Genomic DNA, 23,285 nt, shown 5'->3' with positions numbered 1-23,285 from the left:
TTAGTCTTTTTGAGTCACAGATCTCTCATCTGTGAGATGAGATAATAAAAGTACCTCTCTCTTATCAGATTTTGTAAGGCATAAATACATTACTTGCCTAAACATAGAGTTGAGAACATAATAATGACTAGGAAATTGTAGCAACTATTATTCATTATTTATGATATATATATGACATATGGCTGATATAACTGTCAGAACCACTTAGATGTCAAGCTTCAAAATACTGGGTTGTCACTCTTTCTTCTATAACATTTTGACCTCTTTTTTTTTTTTTGACATTAAGACTTAAACCAAAAAGTCAAAAATATGACTCATTATCCTGGTAACCCCCCAAATTTGTCAGGTCTTTGTCAGGACATCACCTCCAGTCACTGCTGACCCATGAACTGTGGAATTCAGAAGCATAGCAAGAGATAGGAAAATGGAGGGATTTAATCAATATATCAAAGCTTTGCTTTAAATACATCTCAGTTCTCTTTGCATTATTGTATTTTCATAGAGATGCTTGGGAATTGATGAAAATATATGCCTTCTCAAACATAAAGACAACATTATTAATCACTATTGGTTAGATACATGCTTTAAGTCTTGTTTTCTTTGGTTTTACTGGTAGGTTACCTTGATGTATGTGTGAATGTGTGTTTGTATTTACACACATACATATACTTGCATAGAATTTTTTCCCCCTTATTCCTCCAGAAAGCATGTATGAACCTGCCCAAGGATATTTTCTGTCAAAGAATTTTTCTGGCCTACCACATTCTTTAGTAGCAAAGAGAAACATCTGTTCACCTAGAGTTTTCCTCATTTTTCTCTTCCAGGTGCTAGACCTTCACTCCGCCCCCCATCCTAGAAATAATGATAAATAACTTTTAAGGTAAATTCAGCTTTCAAGTAAACCTGCTTCTGAACATCTAGAGCTACAGGAAGAAACTTGAGAACTTTTCTTTTTGTTCAAAAATAATTCTGAATTATTTCTCAATTTGGGTTTTAAAAAATGGCTGTAACTTAAGTGATTATACTTTTGATCGAAAGGAAGTTTTATCAAATTATACTTCCCTGGGGAATATTTTATAAATGAAGGTGATTTAAATATTGTTAAAATGTGAACGAAAAAGAATCATCGTTCCATTATTATAGGAGATGAGACACAAACTTCACCTTAACTGTGGTTCCATATGGACTTCGCCCAGCATAGTTTCTCCTCTGACATCTTCCCAGTCTTCTACCCCTTTTCTCCAGCACTCCCTTTCCCTTGTATTTGTCTTTGTCTACACTCTTGACAGTTTTAGAGAGCTCTTACTGCTAATCCTTAATGCATGATTCCTAACCCTCACCCAGACAACTTTGAGCCCATGCCCACCCCAGCCCCTGAAAAAGAATATAAAGATCATTTGGAAAAGGTGGAACATAGTGGAAAATATGAGATTTCGATCAAAAGATCTGAATTTGAGCCTTGACTACATCATTTACGCACTGCGTGACCTAAGAGTTTTCTTAACCTCTCTAGATTTAATTGCTTCATTTGTAAAATGAAGACCATAAAGAATTGTTCTGAGATAATGTATGAGAGGGTAAACTCTAAAATTCTGCAAAAGTGCTCATTTATTAATACATTATTACTAATTCAGCACCATCGTTTTATAGAAAATGAAGGGAGATGAAGTAACTCTTCCAGGAATGTAAGGCTCAGATTTTTATTGTTCATTTGACAATTGAAAACCAAAGCATGTAGTGTGAATCAGATGGAAATGCATGTGCTGGCAGAAGATATAAATCACTGTAGGCTCAGAAGTGTTTCTCTTTTCTGTGACTCGGAAGTGTTCTATGGTAAACAGAGTATACGCTTGGCATTCATACAAGGAATCATTTTACCTAGTTTGCCCCAAATTACTTACCTAAAGCTATTCAGCTTTATGGTTCCTATGTTCCCATTTTAATATGAAGTGTGTCTGAGATTACGCAGAGGAGTTGAGAAGGTTCTCAGTCTTGATTTTAAAACTGTACGTGGGTGGAGGTGGGGGCTGCTTGCAGAAGAGGAAAATGAAGAGATCAAAGGGAGGGTCTGAGCTGCTCCAGAAAGAATCAACTATTTCACTTAAAATAGGAGTAAGGCCTGCCAGTTAGGGATGTATGGTTCGAAAGCATCAAACTCAATAACAAAGTACAGGTCCTGTGACCTTTACCTCTGTTGAGTTGGAAAAACCAAAACCATTTTGATGAAAATCACAAGGAAAGTTCACATGGATGAATTAGCGAGACCTGGACAAACCGATTGAGGTCTTAATGACAGGCAACAGTTGAAACTAGACACATTCCTTTTCTTTTATTATTGGACATATCTCACTATACACTAAATATTTGTTGAATGCACGAATAAATGGAAGAGTAAGTGAATGAGTAAGCGAACTAAAAGAGTTATGAATGAATGGAATTTCCCTGAACTTCTGAGAGGTGGAAGCTAGAAGGCAAATGGAGCAACTTAGTTGGGCAATAATAAGTGAGGGTGAGCTACCAATGTGCTGGGTTAGAGATTCCAAATGATTGCTCTTTAGAAACATATTTTAGCCAGACAGGATCAGATAAGAGGCTTGCCCTACAGCTGCATAGGTGGTAAGCAATTAAGGCACCTGATGCTTAAAGAGTTTGTGATATTCTTGTACTGCCCCAGAGACAGTATAGAATAATGAGATGAGTGTGGGCTCTGGAGTCCAACAGATAATTTTCAGTTCTGTTTTACTAGCTTTGACATGGGCAAGATATTTAACCTCTCTGACCTTCAATTTCCTATTCTAAAAGTGGGCTAATAACACCTACCTCATATGAGTATTGTAAAGAGTATTTGTAAATCTGTCTGTAGATCTCCTGGCATGTTCTTCAATCTTGGGAAATGTCAGTTGCTTTCTCCTTTCCTTACTCTTGAACAAAACATCAGCCACACCTCGAGGATACAGACATGTTAAAAATTAATGAAAAATCCTAACTTCTCCCAACATTCAGAAATTCGTATTTACTAACCAACACTAGTTTACTCTCATAAAATCCAACATGTACATTCTTAAGCATGTTTGTGTTTATAAACACACTACATCAAAGACCTGCTTAACACAAACTTCACCTTATCAATTGCTCCATGTGGACTTCACCCAGGATAGTTTCTCCTTTGACCTTTTTCCGGTCTTCTGTCCCTTTACTCCGAGTTACTTTTCCCTTGCATTTCTTCTTATCTACTCTCTTGTCTATTTTAGACAACCCTTGCTTCTAACCCCTAATGCCTGACTCCCACCCCTCCCCCACAATCTGAAGTCCATCCCTCCACCCAGGCCAACAGGAAAATTATTAAGTTCCATGTTTTCCTTCTCTATCATTTGCCCCAATTTGTCATTTCTCTTATACTTACCAAAGCCAATAAAACCCTCTTTTTCTCTCTCAACATTTTCTCAACCCCTACTTCCTTTAGTTTATTATTGCCGTTACTATCCTTACAAATCTTGTCATTATTTTAATGTATTTATCTTGGTTATATGACCTTTTTAGTATATGGTCTTTGAAGTGGAGCTTTTTGAAACCCAGTCTCATGTAGTCACTCATCTTTCCTTCCCCAGCAGAATCATTTGCAGTTTTTACTCTTGAGGCTCCCCACACCCCACATACATACACCTCGTCCTTTTAACCTTTCATTTTTAGATTAGAGGGTTTGATTAGAGTTTTAGATTAGAGGGTTTGCTCCTTTCTTCTCTGGACTCCTTGAAATATTCCTCCTTGGCTATCATGAATACTCATGTTCCTATTTTGAAGATATTTTCCTCATTCCACGTCACTGTTGATAAGAATGGGTTACAGAGTCGTACTCCACCTAATGACTTCATCTGCTCTTTGAGAAATGAAATCACAAAAAGAATGTCAAGTGTGTATCTGAGCACTGGGTCAATTCTGTTGTCGTTTAGCCGGTGCGTGGATATTTGTCTTCCATCCCTGCTCTGCCTCACCATGGTGTCCATTCTGTGGTTTGTATCAGGAACACCTTTCTTTTCCTTCTTCAGCCCAAGCAGTGTCCATTATACTCTTATAATTGTGTCACTTCAATTTCTTTCTCCTTTCATTTTTTTACCCCCATTTTAGATTATAACCAGTATGAATCAGTCTCAGGTCTGAACCATGTGATTTCCTCACCATTTGATGCTCAGTATTTGTGCTATAAAAAATATATGTTTATAATGATCATACTATACATTAATTCTGTCTGCAAATACATCTGTGCCTATAGTTTGCCTTGAATGCCCTGCAATCTTTGAGCAGCTCTTCCATTTATTTTTCTTCTTGCCTCTTTTGGTTATTGTCACATGTCTCTTTTTTCTGAAGCTGCTGATTTTGGCTGATGTTACTAAGATCTTTAGGAACTGAATATTGTTGAGGGAGGTATTTTAGCTTAGGTAAATCTTGTGATTTTCCTCAAATTGCACCATATCAGTAGTGGGCACCCAGCCAATTGCATAGAAGAGACTCAATTAATATTTGTTGATTGACTGAATGAATCTCCTGATCCTTCATTCCATTTTCCATGCTCAGCAGCCATTTGGCCCAACTTAATTCTTTCATTCTCTGTGTCTTGAGAACTGTGTCAGGAGAAATGTGCCAGAGAAACAAGTCCATAAATAGATCATTACTCACAGGGAGAAGTGCCAAATAGCCTTGTTCTGTATCCAAGAAAACATCGGGGCTCCTGAAAAGCAAAATGAAAAATGACAACTGAGTTTACCATTTCATTGGGAAGACAAAAACATAGACATAAGACAGCGTGATCCTTGATCTAGTGAGTGTTTGAGGTAAGATGCACCAGGCCTGCCCTGAGGTAATTGAAAACCACAGGGATTTTAGAGCCATTTGTGTAAACTTCTTACTGAGTCTCATATATTCATATAAATTATCAGAGAAGAACACAGTGCTTTGGGATATAAGCCTGCCCTGGAGAAATGAGACTCACAATGAGATAGTGAATAAACTAAGTATCCTTTTTCAGGAAAAGATTTATTTTCTAAGGTAAACTATGCAGAGTGATGTGATACTGTCTTACTTCAAAGATTCTTAGAAGCATTGATTTTATAAGAGGAAATATGCATATCTCCTAGTGCATTTGCATTGAATGCTCATACTTCAAGAGCCACAGATCTTCAGAAGCCAGCAAAGATTTTGATTCAGAGCCGATGTCTAAAGAGTGGCCATTCACTAGAACATGGATGATGAAGCTTTGAAAGATAGGCAAATACTAGCAGTATATGTGGCATAGAATGGGTAAATAAACATGCTATCAAAAAACGCTACCAGTTGATGAGAAATAGACAATAGTAAAATGAGCAAAGGGTACAAACAAGAAACTCATAAAAGGTAAAATGCAAATGGGCAATAATATATCAAGGGGAGTTCAGTGTCATTAGTAGATAAAGAAAAGCAAATAAAAATTCAAGATATCACTTGCAGCCACGAGATTGGTAAAAAATTTAAAATATTGTTTTTGTTCAGTGGTAGCAAATTCGCATATGCATATACTTTGTACACTATGGTTGGTTTTATAAATTATAACCATTTCAGAATTTAATTGAAAAATATTTCAAAACTGAAAATACACACACTTTTCTCTCAGTAATCTGAATTTGGAGAAGTTATTTAAAGGAAATGAGAGAATGAGTTTTTAAAGATGGATATGTATGTTATATATCCACTATTACAGCATTTAGTAGTTAAAATATCTGAATACTTATCAATAGTGCATTGAATAAATTATGGAATACTAAAGAAATTGGAAAATTACGCCAGTTTGGAAAATGTGTCTTTATGTTTATTCACCTGGTGAGATGGGATGTTCATTACCCTTTGGTAAATGGAAAAAGAAAATTAATAATAATAGTAGTTAAAACATTCATATTATTTACCATAGTGCCAGGCACTATTCTGTTACATATAACTTCATTCAAGTGTCACAGTATCAATTGACAGTTGAGAAAATAAAGCAGAAAATAAAATGTAGTCAGGCTAAATGACTTTCAAGGCTGCATAAATATTTAGTGGTAAAACTAGGATTTAAACCTTTGTAGTATGGCTCCAAAGCTGGCACTCTAATGGCCATGGTGGACTTCTTCTCAAGTGACAGTTATTGTAAAATTCCATTTTCGTATTAAAAAATAAACAAAATAACCACATATACATATATATGTATTTATCTATACATATGTATGTTAAAAGTGATGCTTCTAATAAGAGCCTTGATTATTTTTAAAAACAAGATAGTAAGTGAGATCAATTTGCCTTCGAGTTTATCACACCCAACAACTAAAATCAAAGCCTCCTTAAAAGACTCCAGGAAATTCCAGGATCTGTGATTTTGTGTTCTCCGAATTGATTTGAATGCTCCTCAGTGTCATTTTTGGCAAAAGACTTATGTACTGAGAGAACTTACTGTCCACTCTGAGTAGAGGGGAATCACAGAGCAGTTGTTTAAACATGAAGTTATGAATGTAAAAGACAGAAAAACAACGAAAACTAAATTTTCCAAATATGGTTTGGGTTTAATTTTTTTGATACCGGTGTATATGAGGAAGATATCCCAAATGAGTAGCTGCTGTGTTTTCTGCTATTTTAGTTGTTCCTGGAAGAAAAAAGTATGAAGGGATAGGACCTGGGATGGGGGATATTGTAAGAATACTTTGAAGTATTATGGAGTAGGATAGAAGAAGGGTCCCAAGAGAGGGAGGGTCCCAAAAGATGATGAGGGAGTACTCAGTGGATCTTGTCTTTCTATTGGTAGTGCTAAGTCGATAAAAAGCATGTTTATGTGTCTAGATTGGTCCAAGTTGATGCCAGTTAACGACAGTATTGATTGATCGTGAAACTAGAACTATTCTACTTCTAAAACCTGAAATTCTGAAACAGTTGTGTACTACAGCCTCTTAGCCTTTCATCTCACTGCCTCTGCATTGTCCTTTTATCCATCACCTCTTACCTGGACTCAGCCTTCTCTTCATAAATAAAAGGTTTCACTCAAACTCTACTGACACTCTAGATTCACTTAGGCTGTTTCCTCTCATGGCTTCCTTTACATGGTCCTCTCTTGGTTTTCCTTTTGCCTCTATGCCTCTATGGCTTCTATTTTCATCCTACTTTTCCTGCCTTTTAATACTGATGTTGATGAGCCTCCAGTCTCAGCTTTTCACAATGCTCCTAGTATTGTTTCTGTTTTTTTGCCACTGTCCTAATTAAGGCTATCATTATTTTTGCCTGTATTTTTTTCACTCATCTTAATTGGTCTCTTACTTCTATTCCTTCCAATTCATTGTAACTACTGCTGTCTGATCTATACATATAAAATACATCTCTAGTCATGTCACCCCATTCCTCAACAATTTTAATCGCCCACCATAAAATCCAGGCTCTTCATTTTGACATTCAAATCTTTCAATATTAAGCCCTAGGCTATCTTCTCCATCTTATCTCCTACCTGCTCAAGCCGCATAAGACTTCTTGCCTTTCTATAAGCATGCCCTGCATATTCCTGCTCCCGTGTCTTAAACCTTCTTGTGCCATGCGCACGTCTCAAAATTGTAACTATCCTTCATGACCTACTAAAATCTTCTCTACCTTCTCAGATGCTTCTTGTCAGAAATAATAATTTTCTACCTAATTTTCATATTATAGTCTGTTCTTCTATTAGTGCTCATTTTATTTTTGTTCTTGCTTTATAGCTATTTTGTACATGTGTTAGTCTCTTCCCTTCAATGTGCACCTCCTTGAAGATAGGTAGTGTTTATTTTTTAATTTAGAGAGACAGAATATAAGTGATTCTAACACCCAGATGGTGATAACCATGGTTAACATTTTGATGTATATCTTTGTAGGATTTCTTTATGCCTACATACAGTGTTCTTCATTTTAACAAGTAATATGATATCATAGTATACTTATTCCTTTATAACCTGTTTGGTTATAACCAATGAATTGGCTCCAAATGATAGTTAAGGAGTTGTACTAGTAACAGACTGTCTGAATGCCTGCTTTACTACTTAGTAGCTAGGTGAATTTGGGCATAATATTGAACTTTTCTTTACTTCAGTTCTTTCTGTAAAATAAAGATAATAATACTTCTTATGCTTGTGATAAGGATTAAATTATTTAATCCACATAAAATACATACCATAGTGTATATGACATAATCATATAATAATTTTTACTTGCTATTATTATAAAACTATATCTTGAATATCACCTTATGGACAATAAATATGGTCTAAACCATTGGTTTTCTAATGGTGGTGATTTTGCCCCATAGAGGATGTTTGGCAATCTCTGAGACATTTTGCCTAACAAAATTGGGGAGGAAAGGATGCTACTGGCATCTAGTGAGTAGAGGCTAGAGCTCCTGCTCTTATAATGCATAGGACAACCCTCTATGACAAGGAATTATCTGGCTCTAGATGTCAATGGTGGCAACATTGAGAAACCACGGTCGAGAATGTTCAGGGCCTCAGGTGGCACAGCTGACACGACTGAGATGACTGGGTGGCTGGGGCTTCTTTCTACATTGTCTTCTTCCTGTAGGAAGCTAGCCTGGGCTTGTTCACATGGTAGCGGAAGGTTTCCCAGCAGTAAGACAGGGCGAACCCCATTTTTCAGTTCTCTGCTTGTGTTGTTTTCTAATGTGCAATTGGTCAAAGCAAGACCTATGGCCAAGCCCAGATTCAAGGGACAGAAAAATAGACTCTACTTTTTGAGGGAAGGATCTATAAACCATTGTGGATTTTTTTTTTTTTTTCAAAAATCTACCACATAAGATGGATACACTTTTAACTGAGATTCATTCTGCCAAACTGCCTTCTGGGAAGACCATAGCAATTTACTCATCCAACAGTTGCCTATATTTCATTATCTCACAAATACTTCTAAGTTGGGGGTAAAAAGATATTAGCACTTAGAGTCTTCGATCAGGTGAAAGTAAAAGGGCAAGATAGAAACAGAACAAATTAGATACTTTATATTAATTTATTTTTGATGTTTCCATTCGGAAGAGCCCAGATTCACATGGTAGACAGCCTGATGGCATCTCAAGTTGGATATCACACAGTACCTAAACCAGAAGATGGAAAAAGATTCATTTCCTCCCACAAACCTGCTTTTCCTATAATTCCCATTTCAATTAATGGCACCACCATTATCTAAGCCAGAAACCCAGGTCTCCTCCTGAAACCTCCTCCTCCCTTACTTCCCTTTTCAATCTAACCTTCCATTACTTTACCTCCTAAATGTCTCTCATATTGATTCCGTGTTTCCCTATTGCCATCAGCACAGGATTAATTTATACTCTTATTACTCCTTGGTTCATTATAGTATCCTCTGTGTCCACTATCAATTACTCCACCACACCCACCTACTTTAATTCTTCCAAAGTTATGTTTCCAAAATAAAAATCAGACCAAGTCAATTCCACGACAAAAATCTCTTGTGTTTTTATGTACTTTGTGGAATCTCCATATGCTTCAGAGATTAAGTTCAAATTCCTTAGCAGAGCATTCACATCCCTGCTCCAGGAGAAAGGATAATACTCCACCAACCTTACAGGATTGTTTAGATAAATAAATGAGATAGTATGTGTATGTTGAATAAATGAATGGGTGTATGAATCAATAAATGAATCAGTGAATACAAAAGAAGTCCTTCTGTGTGGCTGGAGTAAAGGATTTGGAAGTTGTCAGGAAAAGATGCAGCTTAAAGGATAGTCTGGGACTTGATTATAAATGGCCTTGTGTACCAGTCCAAGAAGAGAGAATTCGATTCTGTAAGAAACAAGGAGCATATGATAGACTCTACTACTTCCAATAATCTCTATAAAGGGAAATATCAAACCCTATTTACAGTATATTTCAGTATCAAAAATGATTAGCTTGAATGTTCTTTTCCATGTTGAATCACAATTTCCTATTTATTAATCTTCCTAATAAATAGCCTGAAATCTATAACCTGACTTTCACAAAGATAATTCCCAAGATAATTTCCGGGGCCCCTCTCAAGCATTCATTGCTTTGGACACAACCTCTGACCAGTGTCGAAAAATGATCCCAGCAACATTTCCGAAGCCTGTTGATGACACAGTCAATTGGAACAAAATCCAAGATGGTGTTGGTGTACTGAAGTCCCGGTGTGATATTTCTATTAGGCCTTCCCACCTGCCTTTAGCCGTGCTTTGCACGAATCCTGTACTGCCCTCTTTTAGACCAGATTTGATCTTAACAAGGACTTACTATCTGCTGCCCTGTGATCTCTGAGGTTATTAAAAATTGATTTCTTCCAGTGTCTTTCCCTGGCGCCAGCCACTGAAATCCTTGACTGTCAATGGAGGGAGAGAATTGCAAACAAACAGACAAACAAACAAACAAATAAATAAAAGGAGCCTTCTTTGTTTCTAGTCTCTGACTCCTGCTAGGCTGCAGACCTATTCCGTGCACATTTGCTATGTCAGCCCAAAGTGAAGCAGACAGAATGGGAACTGAGGAGGGCCATTAGGAGCTGACCCAGCAGGAACCTGCTAAGGAGAGCCACTGGCCCTCCTGTGAGTATGAAAGCGGGAGGGTCTGTGGCAGGAGTGGAGTGGAGGTGCTTTTTCCTTTGCTTCTCAGTAACAGTGTGGCCATTTCATAAACAAAAAGCTCCATGTGGACTGCTTAACCTGAGCTCATCAGTTCAGTGTCCAGGATTGGGAGTCCCTTTTAGTTAAAACCAATGATTGGATAAAGAAGGTATTGTAGGAATGGGGGTTTTCACACTTTGAATAAAATCAAGTTCTATTTTCCCTAAAGAATCTGCCTTCTGTACAGCGTCATCTGTAACATTAGTTTGTTTTTGAGTTTTTAGGCTAACAATGAAAAAGGTCTTAAATTTATTAGTCCTTCTTCTCCTATGCTAATCCCGGAAACATCCTTTTGATACCCATCTAATAAAGACAATCTCTAAAACCAAATAGTAGACTGAAAAATGTTATGAGTTCTTATTCAAGACAAGGCTTACTTTTAATTCTCCAACTGAGACAGTCATATTTGTCTTTCTAAAAGCAGTTTGCTTAAGTGTTTTAAGTAACTCAAAAGATCAGTTTATTAATCCTTATAGAATTGGATTAGATGCTCTCATTTCAAATGCCAGCTTTATGCTTACTCATTGTCTTGAATAATCTTAAATATTGTTGCTCTCTTCCTGCTCCATTATTTATGTAATCACTAGCCCTTGGTATTCTGCTTCAGGTCATATAAAATCACTTACAGATATTTTCAACAAGCACACAGAGGCCCTTTATGCCATAATCCAATGTGATGGTTTTTTTTCCCCCCTGCATTACCTCATGTGGGAATTCTTGTTTAAACTTTATTGATCTGTCTGGTTTATTGTGCTGGGCTATATGTTTCCACATCACATGGGTATGATGGAGTGGTATAGTGAACAACACATTTTGAGTCTTTTGCCAGTGGACACAATTAACTTCATCTCTTTTGAGCAGTCAGTTTAAAGTCATTGTTTGCTTAGAATACATTTGCTTATAAACAAACATTGTTTGTTTACATGATGTAAATTCCCCACAGCTAACTTTCTCCTCTATCTGTAGTTGGCAACTTCTACTCACACCAGTTATTAACACAAAAGCAATAATAATAGCAGCTTCTATTTATTGAGTCTTAAGTGCCAGATTCTGTATAAACGCTTTATATACATTATGTCATTTAGCCTTTAGTATTCCAGGGAATTATGCACTATTATTATCAATCATCTTCAGGTCCGAAAAGAGAGGCCCAAAGAAGTTGAATAACACAGCAAGTACAAGTTAAACATCAGGATTCAAAACCATGGTTTTCTGACTCTCAAACCTCGTAATCATTTTATTATGTAGGCTCCAAAGGTAACCTGTTCCACCTTACAGTTGTGAAAACATTTTACCTTAAACATCTTTGAAATCTGTCTTCCTGTAGTTTTTACTCATGGGTCTTATTTTGAGAATTTTGGCTAGGTGAAGTAGCTTTCAGTTCTCTCTGTGGGTTATTTTTATTGGCAAAACATTCCTAATTCTTTTTGAAAGTATGTATTGGGCACCTGACCCATGGAATTATATATCTCCGTGGAAGTGTTATTCACTCCTCAAAACCACATATATCTTTTATAGAGACTGTTTTTCAATGTCTCTCCTTCATCTTGGTATTTTAATAATACTGTCTTGGGTTATTTCTGCCCCTTAATTCTTTTTTCTGGTCACATGTTTCTGGCAGATCTGGACCAGGCTACACCTACAGCATCCTCTCTAAGACAAGGGCACCTTCAAGTTCAGCCATTCCCAAGTCATCTACAGATTCTGAGATCATCTTATGGAGTCAGGAAAACTCAGTGGAGAGCCAAGGAATCCAGTTTAATTTGGGAAATCAGATCCCCTCATTGCCAAGTGGGGCTAAGATCTTATACCTACCCATATGTATTTGAACTTCCCAATTAGAATTTAACATCAAGTCAGAATTTCAGTCCTTGGCCCTAAGGACTATTTGAATGTAACCCACGATAAAAGAGAATAATAAATTTAAAAATCTACCTTTAGCATTCTATGAGAGATCCTTGTATGTCCCTAGTGTCCTTTTGATTCTGAAGATTTCTAAGGCTGGTAAAATTTTATTTTGACAGGTGCCTGGGGGTCATTTAAGATTTCTTAATCCAGTATTTGAGTGGTCATTCAGCTCTTGGGTATATGACATGGCACCATCTGCAGAAGTTACTGTCACTTATGGTGACCCTATTACTTTCTGGGCTCAGTTGCCCTAGGATTTGGTTGTCAGTTAAGAAAAAACAGCTTCTGATAAACTTTATTGAATCACAAGACTTTTTGTACACAGTGTCTTTTGCTCAGATTTCCCAAAGATAAATGTCCACATTAATCCCTTCTTCCTTTTCCTCTGTGGTGACTTGTCAGGGTATTTAGAAAGCAGTTCAAAGGTCCCAGATCTCAAGTTCCCTCTTTCTTCTCCTTTGGGCCACACACACCCTTGTTCATTTAACCAAGGAAGCAAAGAAAGGGAAGAAGCAAAATTTCCTCTCAGCCATAATAGCAAAAAGAAGAAAGATTCCAGATATTAAAAATGCACTGCAGAACAATAATGAACCCACCTATTACAATATAAAAGCCTGAACCACTTCATCTCTCCAAGGTTATAAGTTTCTCCTCCAACTAGCTAGAGTTCCCAGGCTCTGGAGGGACAGAAGACAGGGAACGTTTCTCTACTTTCTCAGTACCAATTTTTTTTTTTTTTTTTAAAACCTTTGGTTGACCTCACAGATTGCAAAGACCCTGTCAGTTTACAATCCCTTATTTATTTTATTTATTCATTTATTTATTTTTTTATGCCTACAGCACCTGATCTTCCTAGGTGGTCTCCCATCCAAGTACTAACCAGGCCCGACCCCACTTAGCATCCGAGATCAGATGGGATCCGGCTTGTTCAGGGTAGCATGGCCGTAAACTCTCAGTACCATTTTTATTTTATATTCCACACATGTCTTGTAATGGAGAGAGCTGGAGGGAAGCAAGGAGAGCTTAGCTTAGGAGTGGACTGAGGAAGGGCTCTATACTTTACTCCCCCAAGCAGAGATTGGGTAGAGGGTGATGAAGAAAAGATAGGTTTGGGGATATAAGAGCAGAGGAGACTCACCTCTCTTTTCCTAGGTATAACCTGGGAAAAAGCTTGATTTCAGAATTCTTCCATGGTGCACAGAACTGCCAAGGACTGGTTCAGGCCTTGATGAAAACTTTTGGGGACTTCTGTCAGCAAAGGTGGGTTTGTGTTGACATCCAGCATAGTCAGACCCTGGACTCCCTTGTGGACTCCTAGTCCTGATATTTTGTATTGACTTCCTCCACTGCCATTAGCTCCATCTGCCTGATGGTTATAGGAGAGCTACAATAGGAGAGGAAGAACCTAACAAGTGCCACATGATGCCAGGAGCTAAATGAGCACACATGAGATATCTTATGGGAACCACCAGACATACCTGAGTGAGACTCTGAGGGGATTAGGGGTGGGGTTGCTTGCAGGTCCTGCCTAAGTAAATTGGGGCAAGAACCAGTGAAATTTTATTATAACTACCATGATCACATATGTTGGTGAAGCACGGAGAAACTCAACGATCTCAAATTGAAATTACCAAACCCCTATTGCTAACAGAGGAGATACAAGCACATGAGACTATGTATTCTGTCTGAAATGGCATAGGGAATAAGGCCTTTTATTATTCTTTGTAATACAGGTAAAATAACATTTTGTATTTCATGACAATATCAAGCATTGCATAAAAGTTTTAAATTTTCTTTAAATTTTCTATGTCGTCACATTTATTTCTCACTGATCAATTAGGTAACCCTCTGATTTTATGAGAGAATACTGATGCCTAGAAAAAAAAGTTGCTTGCCTTAATGATTATATTAATAACAACAACTAAGTCCCAGGTACTCTGCTAAGAGAGTTGCATACACTCTTTTAATTCTTTAAATTACTTTGCAAAACGAGCATTGTTATTTCCATATTTTTGATAAATTAGGGCTCAAAAAAGTTAATTAACTTGCCTAACAAGGTCAAATAGCTGAGGCAGGGTTTAAATCCATATCTCCCTGACCTCAAAGTCCACACTTCCGGCCACTTGCTATTGTGGTGGAGACAGAACTAGAACTCAGATTTTCTTATTAACTGTAAAATAAGCTTTCTATCTGTTTTGCCCTCAAAGGAGTTCTTCATTGAATGTAAGGTAGATATACTCTCAAATAACTTTTTTGTGTGTGAGCTTTTCATTAATATGCATCAAATGGAAGCTTATAATTTTCAGATGGATTCATTTCTCATTTTGAGTGCTTTCATTAATTTGAATATCAAAGCATTTGCTTGTTTATACACACTGAAGAATGAGCTCTCTAAAAAGAGACAAAAGCAACTCTCTGAAAAGGTTTTGGCATGTTTTTATGAGTAAAAAATAGTTTGTATGAATCATTCAGGGTTTGTGTGTGTTATACACAATAAACCCAATGAACATAACAAGTTAAATTTATGAATTAAAGATCCGGTCATTCATCAGCCACCTGTCTGCAAAAGATTTTTGAATTCTGTGTATATTAAAATGCTTTCTATAGTCACATAGAGGGAATATACAATATGGCTATAAAGTAATGAGATTTAAAATATATAAGAATTTAGATACTCCTTATCACAAATTTTCTTTAAAACATATTGAAATAGTATATTAAGTATAAACCCTCCTCTCTATAGCAAGCTTGGAGGGACTTTTTATATCTCCGTGTGTTTTCTTCTCTAATCATCTTACTAATTCCTCATGGCTGGATTTCTGGATCCTTCTTTATTCATTAGGCTATTTGACCTTTTCTGCATTATTGAATATTGTTAGTCCCTCCTTAAATTCTCTTTTCTTCAAATGCTCATATCTCTCAACCTGCCTTTCTCAGTCTTTTCAATGCCTTTTCATTCTCCAGTCTTTAGCAACTGTTGTTACCCTGTGCTTTACTCTTCCTCCCTCTACATTTTTTCCATGAATGACCTAATCAACCCTTAATTTCCCCAAACTCCCTTAATATGACTCTTCCACTTTCATTGCTCTAACTCTGTTACCTGTCCCAATGGAAAAAAACTTCTAAAAACATGTCTCCTTATTCTTAGCCTCTCCTTCATTCCTACTCAGTTTCCATATGTCTCCAGAGTCATGTTTCCGAAACAGACGGATCTATGCATTACATTCCTCAGAAATTGTTAGTGAATCCCGTTTCCTCCCCAAACAGTACAATTTGCTATGGCTTCTGAGGGAAAAGAGAAGCATGGAAAGGAGTGGAGGGAGTAATGCAAGATGATGTGTTACACTCTGGCCACTGCTTCACAAAAAGCCAAGAGATAGTTGAATGGCATATCTGTCTACTTGGCCACATGGTTTATCTTCAGAACAGCTTGTTCATAGATATTGTAGCTCAGAGTGGGCTGTAGAAGTGAGGGAGGAGGTGAAATTTGTCTTCTTGAATCCCTGTCATCTTTTCGTTCTCTACTGTTGAAAATCTGTTGGAGCTTAACTCCCCCTTGTTGTGACAATCAGCCCTTTCCATAGTCACTCAGAAGTAGGATCTTGTGTTTGTTGTGTGGCAGGAGTCATCAGTGAGCTGGTTGGCCTGACTACATGTTGACAGCCAAAGTGTATTCCTGTATTCCTGAGCAAGTAACGGTTTGGCTTTGGGAAGTAGACTCATAGGCATATGCGAGGTCCCTTGGTTGCTGCCACATCAGAGGTAAAATAAGCAACCGAGAGCCTGGGAAGTGAGTGAGACCAAGAAATATAAGGAGGTAGATAAAGTGTGTCCAGTATAATGCTTAACCTCAGTCCTCAGCAGGGAACAAATGATGAGATTACATTTTTTACCTATCAGATTGGTAGAAGCCAAATTGATAATATCTAGGGTTGGCAAGATTGTGGGAAAACTAATATGCTCACAGAGAGCAGCTGGGCGCCCACCTTGAATAGTAAGAAATGTACTCATACAGTGGACTGCAAAGAGCTTTAAAGGGCATGGTCTGGTCTCTCTCTCTTTCTGAACTCAATTGACTACCGAGGTGAGTGTCATTCAGGTAGAGTTAATTGTCCCTTGTCTATGTTCCCAAAACATGTATTGCATCATCTTACAGATTGTTCTATTCTCAAGGGTGAGGGTGATGTCATATTTATCTAGAGTCCTCAATATATAGTATCATAACTGGTACATAGTGAAGGTTCATTAATGTTTGTGGATGGATGAGCAGATGATCGGTCAAGTTCTCTGGAAATCAGTTGAGCTACATTAGGAGGACAACCCTCTACAGCTTCTCTCAAATCTAAACAAAATCTTCAGGTGAGAAAATCAAGAAATATGACATGGCTGAGTCTAGGATCTTCTGGAGAGACAAGAACCATCATGCTATTTGGAAATCACTTTGAATATTCATAAACAGCTGCATTTTTGTCGTGCAGGTCGTGTAATTGCTGGGGTCAAAGCTAAGGAGTGAGTAAAAGCTAGAAATTGTTAATGTATACATTTTCTACCTGTCAATCAAATTCTGTCTTTCCTAAGTATTTCTGAGATGCTCACAGTTATGACAAGGTTTGATGTGTGTATATGTGGTATATGATTTCCTTAATAAAATCTGAGGAATTTAAGCAGATGTTAAAGACCACATTAAAACATTAACCACCACAATACAAAAGTAAAAGTATCTTCAGACTCACAGATGTTCTTTGAAAGAAGATAATTTGAATATATATATAAAATCTTTTTGGAGAATAAATGCATAAATGGGACTAACTAATGCCTAAATTTATTTCAGTTTAGCACTCCTGAGGCCACATATGAACTTATATTCCTTTCATATTGGTAACCCTGAGTTTTGCAGAATAAGAAGCCTTTTGATAGACTTTACATTTAAGCATAGTAAGCAACAAACACCTGTGATGTTAGATTATAGGCATAGTATATTTTTCACATTTTAGCCTCTATTGTTTCAGACTCTGATTTAATCATTTTGGGGAACATGTTTAGAATATGTATGACAAATTATAATAGTGCGTCGAGAATACTAACTCATGAAATATATAGAGAAAAGATAACTAAAATCATCTCAACTTTGTGTTTGGCTAAAGAATCTTTCTCAAAAACAACTCTAATGAAACTTAGATCCAGTAAATAGCAATTGTAAGATAAAGCAAATAAGAAATAATAGATCCTATATTATCATATGACATAATGCTTTGCCTGGATAAACTTCTACACAAACTCTTCATCCTCTGAACCTGCCTCCCCACCCCCCACCAACCCCATTACACACCCTCCTGGCCAAGTTAACTGTTCTGTCACCTGTGTTCCTGCTGAGTTTGTGTTTGGAAGTGTGATTTACTTTGAATTATTTATTCATCATTATGTCCACAAGATTTTTTCAATCCTTATAGTGATGCTGTTGTGTCTTAGGTCATGCTCAGAGTTTGGTTTTAGGAACAGCAAGATGGGGCTTGGTTTGATTCAGATCACACTGTCTTTATTGGGGTCTCAGTCAGCTGTTTTATAGACCTCAAGCGGTGAGAAGCCTGATAAAAACTTTCCTTAATATAGCCAGGGTGAAATGGTATATGAGTAGTTTGTGTTTTCTAAAACATATGAAGTATTTATTAAGAGTTCCAGAAATCTGTAAGCTGCTAGGTAATATACCAATCACTCTCTTGAACCAGATCATTTTTCCTTTTCATTTAAAAGAAAATATGATTCTGTGAACTTTGTTCTTCTCAACCAAACTGAGAGTTCGCAGTTGACAGAACATTGGACTTCCATTTCTTGACTGTTGACACTTTGTAATAACCCAACACAATACTTTTACTTTTTTGCCTTCCAGTTCATTCTCTATAGTGCCCAAAGTGATCTTAAATTGTAAATCAGATCATCTCACTTCACTGCATACAATAATGGGTTCTCAATGCTCGTAGAGTAAAAATTAAATTCCTTGCTGTTTGATCCAGCCCCCCATTATTAATTCCAGCTGAATCTTGTTATCACTCTTCCTGTTTCAGTTAAAGTAATACTAACTGCTGTTAATAGCTAAATCCCGAAATGTTATGGCGCAATGCCAGTAGAGATTTATTTCTTACTCATGTAAATCCAGTTGGTAGAAAGAGGAAGAGAGGAATGGCCTTTGCTCCATGCAGTCATTCAGGTGCTCAGATTGATTGATTGTGATATGGCATCTGTGCATGTGGTTTTCAAGGACACTCTAGGTATTAATGTCCAGCTGGCACTTAAGCAGAGCGAGTGGAGAGTTACGTGGGCCAGGTCTAGTGGTGGCACTTTCACCCACATTCTTTTGATCAGGATTCAGTTACATGAATGACTATGCTTGCATATGAAGGCATAGGGTTAGAAATAAAATCTCTTATTGGAAAGCTACCTCCCCAAAACAACTCTGCAACCCAAAAAGACTGTTTTTTAGTAGAACACTAGCTGTCTCTTCCATAATCCTCTCACACATTAAGCTCCAGCCACATTAACTTTACTCTGGTCCTTGCATATTTCTACCTCAGAGCCTTTGCCCCTGTTCTTCTAGGAGCATTTCTGCTGCTTTTAGCATGACTGATTTTTTTTTTTCACCTTTTGGTCTTAAATGCCATTTCCTGAGCGAGAGCTTTCTTAACTACCTGTCAAAAGTAGGGTTTTCCCAAGCACCATGTTGGTTTCCTGTATAGCGCTTATCATAATTGGTAATCATTTGATTTGTTTTATTTACTTGTTTTTGTCTTTTTCTCCCACTAGAGTGTAAGCACCATGTAACTAGGTATGTATTTGTCCTATACACCATTGAATTCCTAATGCCTGTCATAGTGCCTGACACAGTGCCTGACACAGTAGATGCCTAGCAAATATTTTCTAAATTAAGGCAGAGGATGTGGATAATTAATAAGTAATTATAACTATTAAACTAAAACACCATTACCTACCATTAATATAAATCTGTATATTTACGATTCTATGGCCAGGTTTGACACAATGCAGTCACGATTCTATGGCCAGGTTTGACACAATGCAATCGTAATTACTCTATACTGACACTTTATATTAATCCAACACATTTTATATTAACCCAAGACTTAGATAGTCATAAACTGACTATTGCAGTTAGTGATTGCTCCATAATACATTGTCTCAAATTAAGTGGATTAAAATAGCAACAATAATCTTATCATCTCTCACAGATTTTGTGGACTAAGAATTTAGGAAGTATTGAAGTTACCCTGGCTCAGAGTTTCTCATGTGGTTATGGTCAAACAGTAGCTGGGGCAAGAACAGAATTAGGCTGAAAGTTTCAAGAGCAAATAAGTGTTCATGTGAGGAAAGCAGAAGCACATAGATTTTTAAGACCTGACTTTGGAAGTGGTGTGTCACTTCTGCTGTATGCTATTGGTTGAAGCATACAGTTTCAAGCATAGCGTACATAGACCTAGATAGAAAGAGTGTCAAAGAATTCGTAGACATATTTTTAAACTGTCACCCTGACCAGGGTATGAATTCTTGAATTTTACAGAGTATTGAAAGGAATTGTTATTACCAGGCTTTCTCCTTCACTCTACTTTTTACAGAGGCCACCAAGGAATTCCTTGGCACTGACTTTCACTCTGCACAGACCTCTTTAAGTAGCCAAGATATGTATGTATTGAGGACTTCCTATTTGAAAAGTGTCTCCTCTGCATGGTATTGTAGATATCCTATTATAATGACACTGACATTGAATTGAATACTCACTTTTTTCATACCGTTGGAATTAGGCTGCATTGATCCTTAACTTTGCTTTGGCACATTTGTGGAAGAGTTTTTCTCAGAATAACTGGTTTTGGATTTCCAGCCTTAATATTCTACATAACACATTCTGTTTCTATTAAAGCAGCTTTTTTTTTTTTTTTAAAGAAAAGTGTCTAATATTTTTTTACTCTGGTCAGAATTTCAAAGGAAGGAATTATCATGAATTCTAGGATCCTGCTTTTTAACCATTTCACTAAACTTATTTAATGAGATGTTTTAAAAGGTGGATAATTTGGATTAAAAAACTCAAAAACTGCTATATTGCTTCGAGTTCCAAAATGCATATTAACCAGCGTAATCCTCCATTTTTTTTTTTACTACGAGACTTTATAGTTAGAAATATTATACTCTTCCAAGCATGACCTTAAACAAGGATTCATTGACTTTTATTTAAGATGAGTTTTATATTTATAGAGAAGTTGCGAGACTCTTACTGAGAGTTCTTGTATAAATTGTACCTAATTTCCTATATTATTAATGTTTCTATGGTAAATTTGTCAAAATTGGTAAACTGACATTGATAAATTATTAATAACTAAAGCCCATACTTTATTTAGATTTCTTTAGTTTTTACTTTATGTCTGTTTTCTGTTCCTAGATCCCACTGGGATACCACATTACATGTATTGTGTCTCCTTAGACTCTTCTAGACTGATACAGTTTTCAAGTTTTCCTTGTTTCTTGTGGCCTTGACAATTTTGAGTTGAGAACAACAAAAATGGACAGGGAAGACAAAGCATTGTTTTTTCAGGAAGTTGAACATTGTGACTAAGAAAGAAAAAGCTGAAGGACAGAAGAGCTGTGTATTTGAAATCTAGTTCTATATGACTTTGTTCCTTCACCTACCTGAACAATGTCTTTATTATTTCAGTGAGGAATAATAGTACTACCTTTATAAGGCCGTTGTGAGAATTAACCAAGGTAAAACATATACTGTGCTTACCATAATGCTTAATGCTTAGAAGGTACTCAATTTTTATTAAAAGGTGTCTATAACACAGGTCAGCCCACAAAAGACTAGCTGAAGTATAATATACCTGAATTTCTCTTATAATGGCTATAATCATATTAATGGCAAACATTTATTGAGAATTTACCATGTACGTATTGTTCACTTAAGCACTTTACATATATTAACTGAATGAATTTTAGTAATAATATTACTAAATCCAACCAGTCTTTATAAGAATATTAAGTCTAGGGAAAACACTTCTCAAAATTTAGATGTGGGAAAGAATAAAAAGAGAACATTGCAGTGTGAGTAAAGTCCTGGGAGTAGAGTAGATATGTAAGTCAATATATTGATGAAAGCTGAGGGAAGTGAACAGAGCAGACAGGTCTGGGTGTGGGTTTGAAACAGGTATGGGAGCAGGGTTTTCAGCCATCATCGAAGAGCTTTGACAGACCTGAATTTCTGGTAAACTTTACCATATCTTTTTTCTGAGGACTTGTTAGGTAGGCCTGGTAGTGTGGAGAGAGGCAGTATTGAGGATAACCCTAATGCCTAAATGTTTGGTATGGGTGAAAATTTATCACACTCGCTTCTCAGGGTGCCCGTGGCCTAGAAGAAATGGAAACCTGGCTTTAGTGGATCCACGATCCCTTCTTCAAATACCAAGAGGCAAATGTGCTCATGACTTACTAATTAGGTGGAACCATTCTAATGATTTCATTGCTGTTGCAGCTTCCACCAAGAGAGTGTTTGATTCATGTAAGGCAATCAGAACCATAACCCACAGCTAGCAAATGAATACAGACAAGAATGTTGTTCCTAGTGAGTATATCAACTTTGCTTAACATGCACAAGGGTGACAAGGGATAGGAAAAGTGGTCTGCTAGTCAAAAGATTACTTAGAATTACTGTCTATTATTGCAGGCAAATGTTACATAAAGCAAAACAGTGGCTTCCCTCCGTGATAGCTTTGGGAGCTGAGGCCAGGGGAAGAAATTACAGGAAAGGGTTCCCCGATGGCGTTTATGCTGATCCAGGCTTCCCTAGTGGCTGTTGTTATTTTTTCATGTGGATGCTCTTTAGGAGGAAAGCAAGAGATCAGACTAGCATCTTTGTTTAAGAAAAATGCTGCAATACTGCAGAATCTCATATTTAATATCAATAGCAGCCCAAATTACTGGCTACCTGCAAATGTTGTACATAACCTTTTAAAATCCTTAAATAGATCAACATGCTAGATGTAATGACTTTCATTTTAGAGATGAAGAGATTGAGGCTGAGAAAGGTAAAGCAGCTTCCCCAAAGTCAAGCAACAGAGCTGGGATCTGAACCGCATCGGTCATTTCTAGAGCTTGTGATTAGAACCACTGTGCTACAGACCTGTGTCTAGAATGGCAACATCTGTGTCCTGCCTGAGCAGCATCAGTGATGCCCTGTCTGGAAGGGCCTGGTCATTGGAGTGATAGCTTTCAGAATTAGAAGGGTTTTAGAGACTCCACAGGTTCTCAGCCTGCCTGCACATTGTAATCATCTGGAGACTTAAAAATATACCGATACCTGAACACCAAGGCGGGAAGTATCAAAAAGTTCCACAGGTGGTTCTAATATGAACCAAGGCTGAAACCACTGACCCAGACCAACCCTCTATGATTGGCTACTCCTGTGGCCCACGGACTGTCTGCATCAGCATCACCTGGGAGTTTGTTAGAAATACAGACTGCCAGGTTCCATCTCAGGTGATTTGTATGCACACTAAGGTTTAAGGGAGCAGACATGCCTAGCCCATCCCCAGAGGATGAGGAGGAGTTACATAGTGAAGCGGGGGGAGGTGCATTTCAGACAGATGGGTTAATGTGTACACACCCAGAAGAGAAAGAAAGAGAGGTTATATTTGGTAAGTAGAAGTAG

The 23,285-nt window shown here is 37.2% G+C and overlaps 1 protein-coding gene and 1 pseudogene across 1 annotated transcript in view; one reads left to right on the top strand and one right to left on the bottom strand.

Annotated features, from left to right (window-relative positions):
* The window catches only part of PLPPR1 (phospholipid phosphatase related 1), a 399,455-nt gene that overhangs the window by 196,701 nt on the left and 179,469 nt on the right, over positions 1-23,285 (top strand). The gene's annotated exons all lie outside the window — the stretch shown is intronic.
* On the bottom strand, positions 13,415-13,533 carry LOC120598313 (uncharacterized; annotated as a pseudogene).

The sequence above is a fragment of the Pteropus medius genome, unplaced genomic scaffold (assembly GCF_902729225.1).
Source record: "Pteropus medius unplaced genomic scaffold, Ma_sr-lr_union100, whole genome shotgun sequence".
Taxonomy (NCBI): domain Eukaryota; kingdom Metazoa; phylum Chordata; class Mammalia; order Chiroptera; family Pteropodidae; genus Pteropus; species Pteropus medius.
Note: the sequence above shows the minus strand (reverse complement) of the source record. Positions and strands in the feature narration are given on the sequence as shown.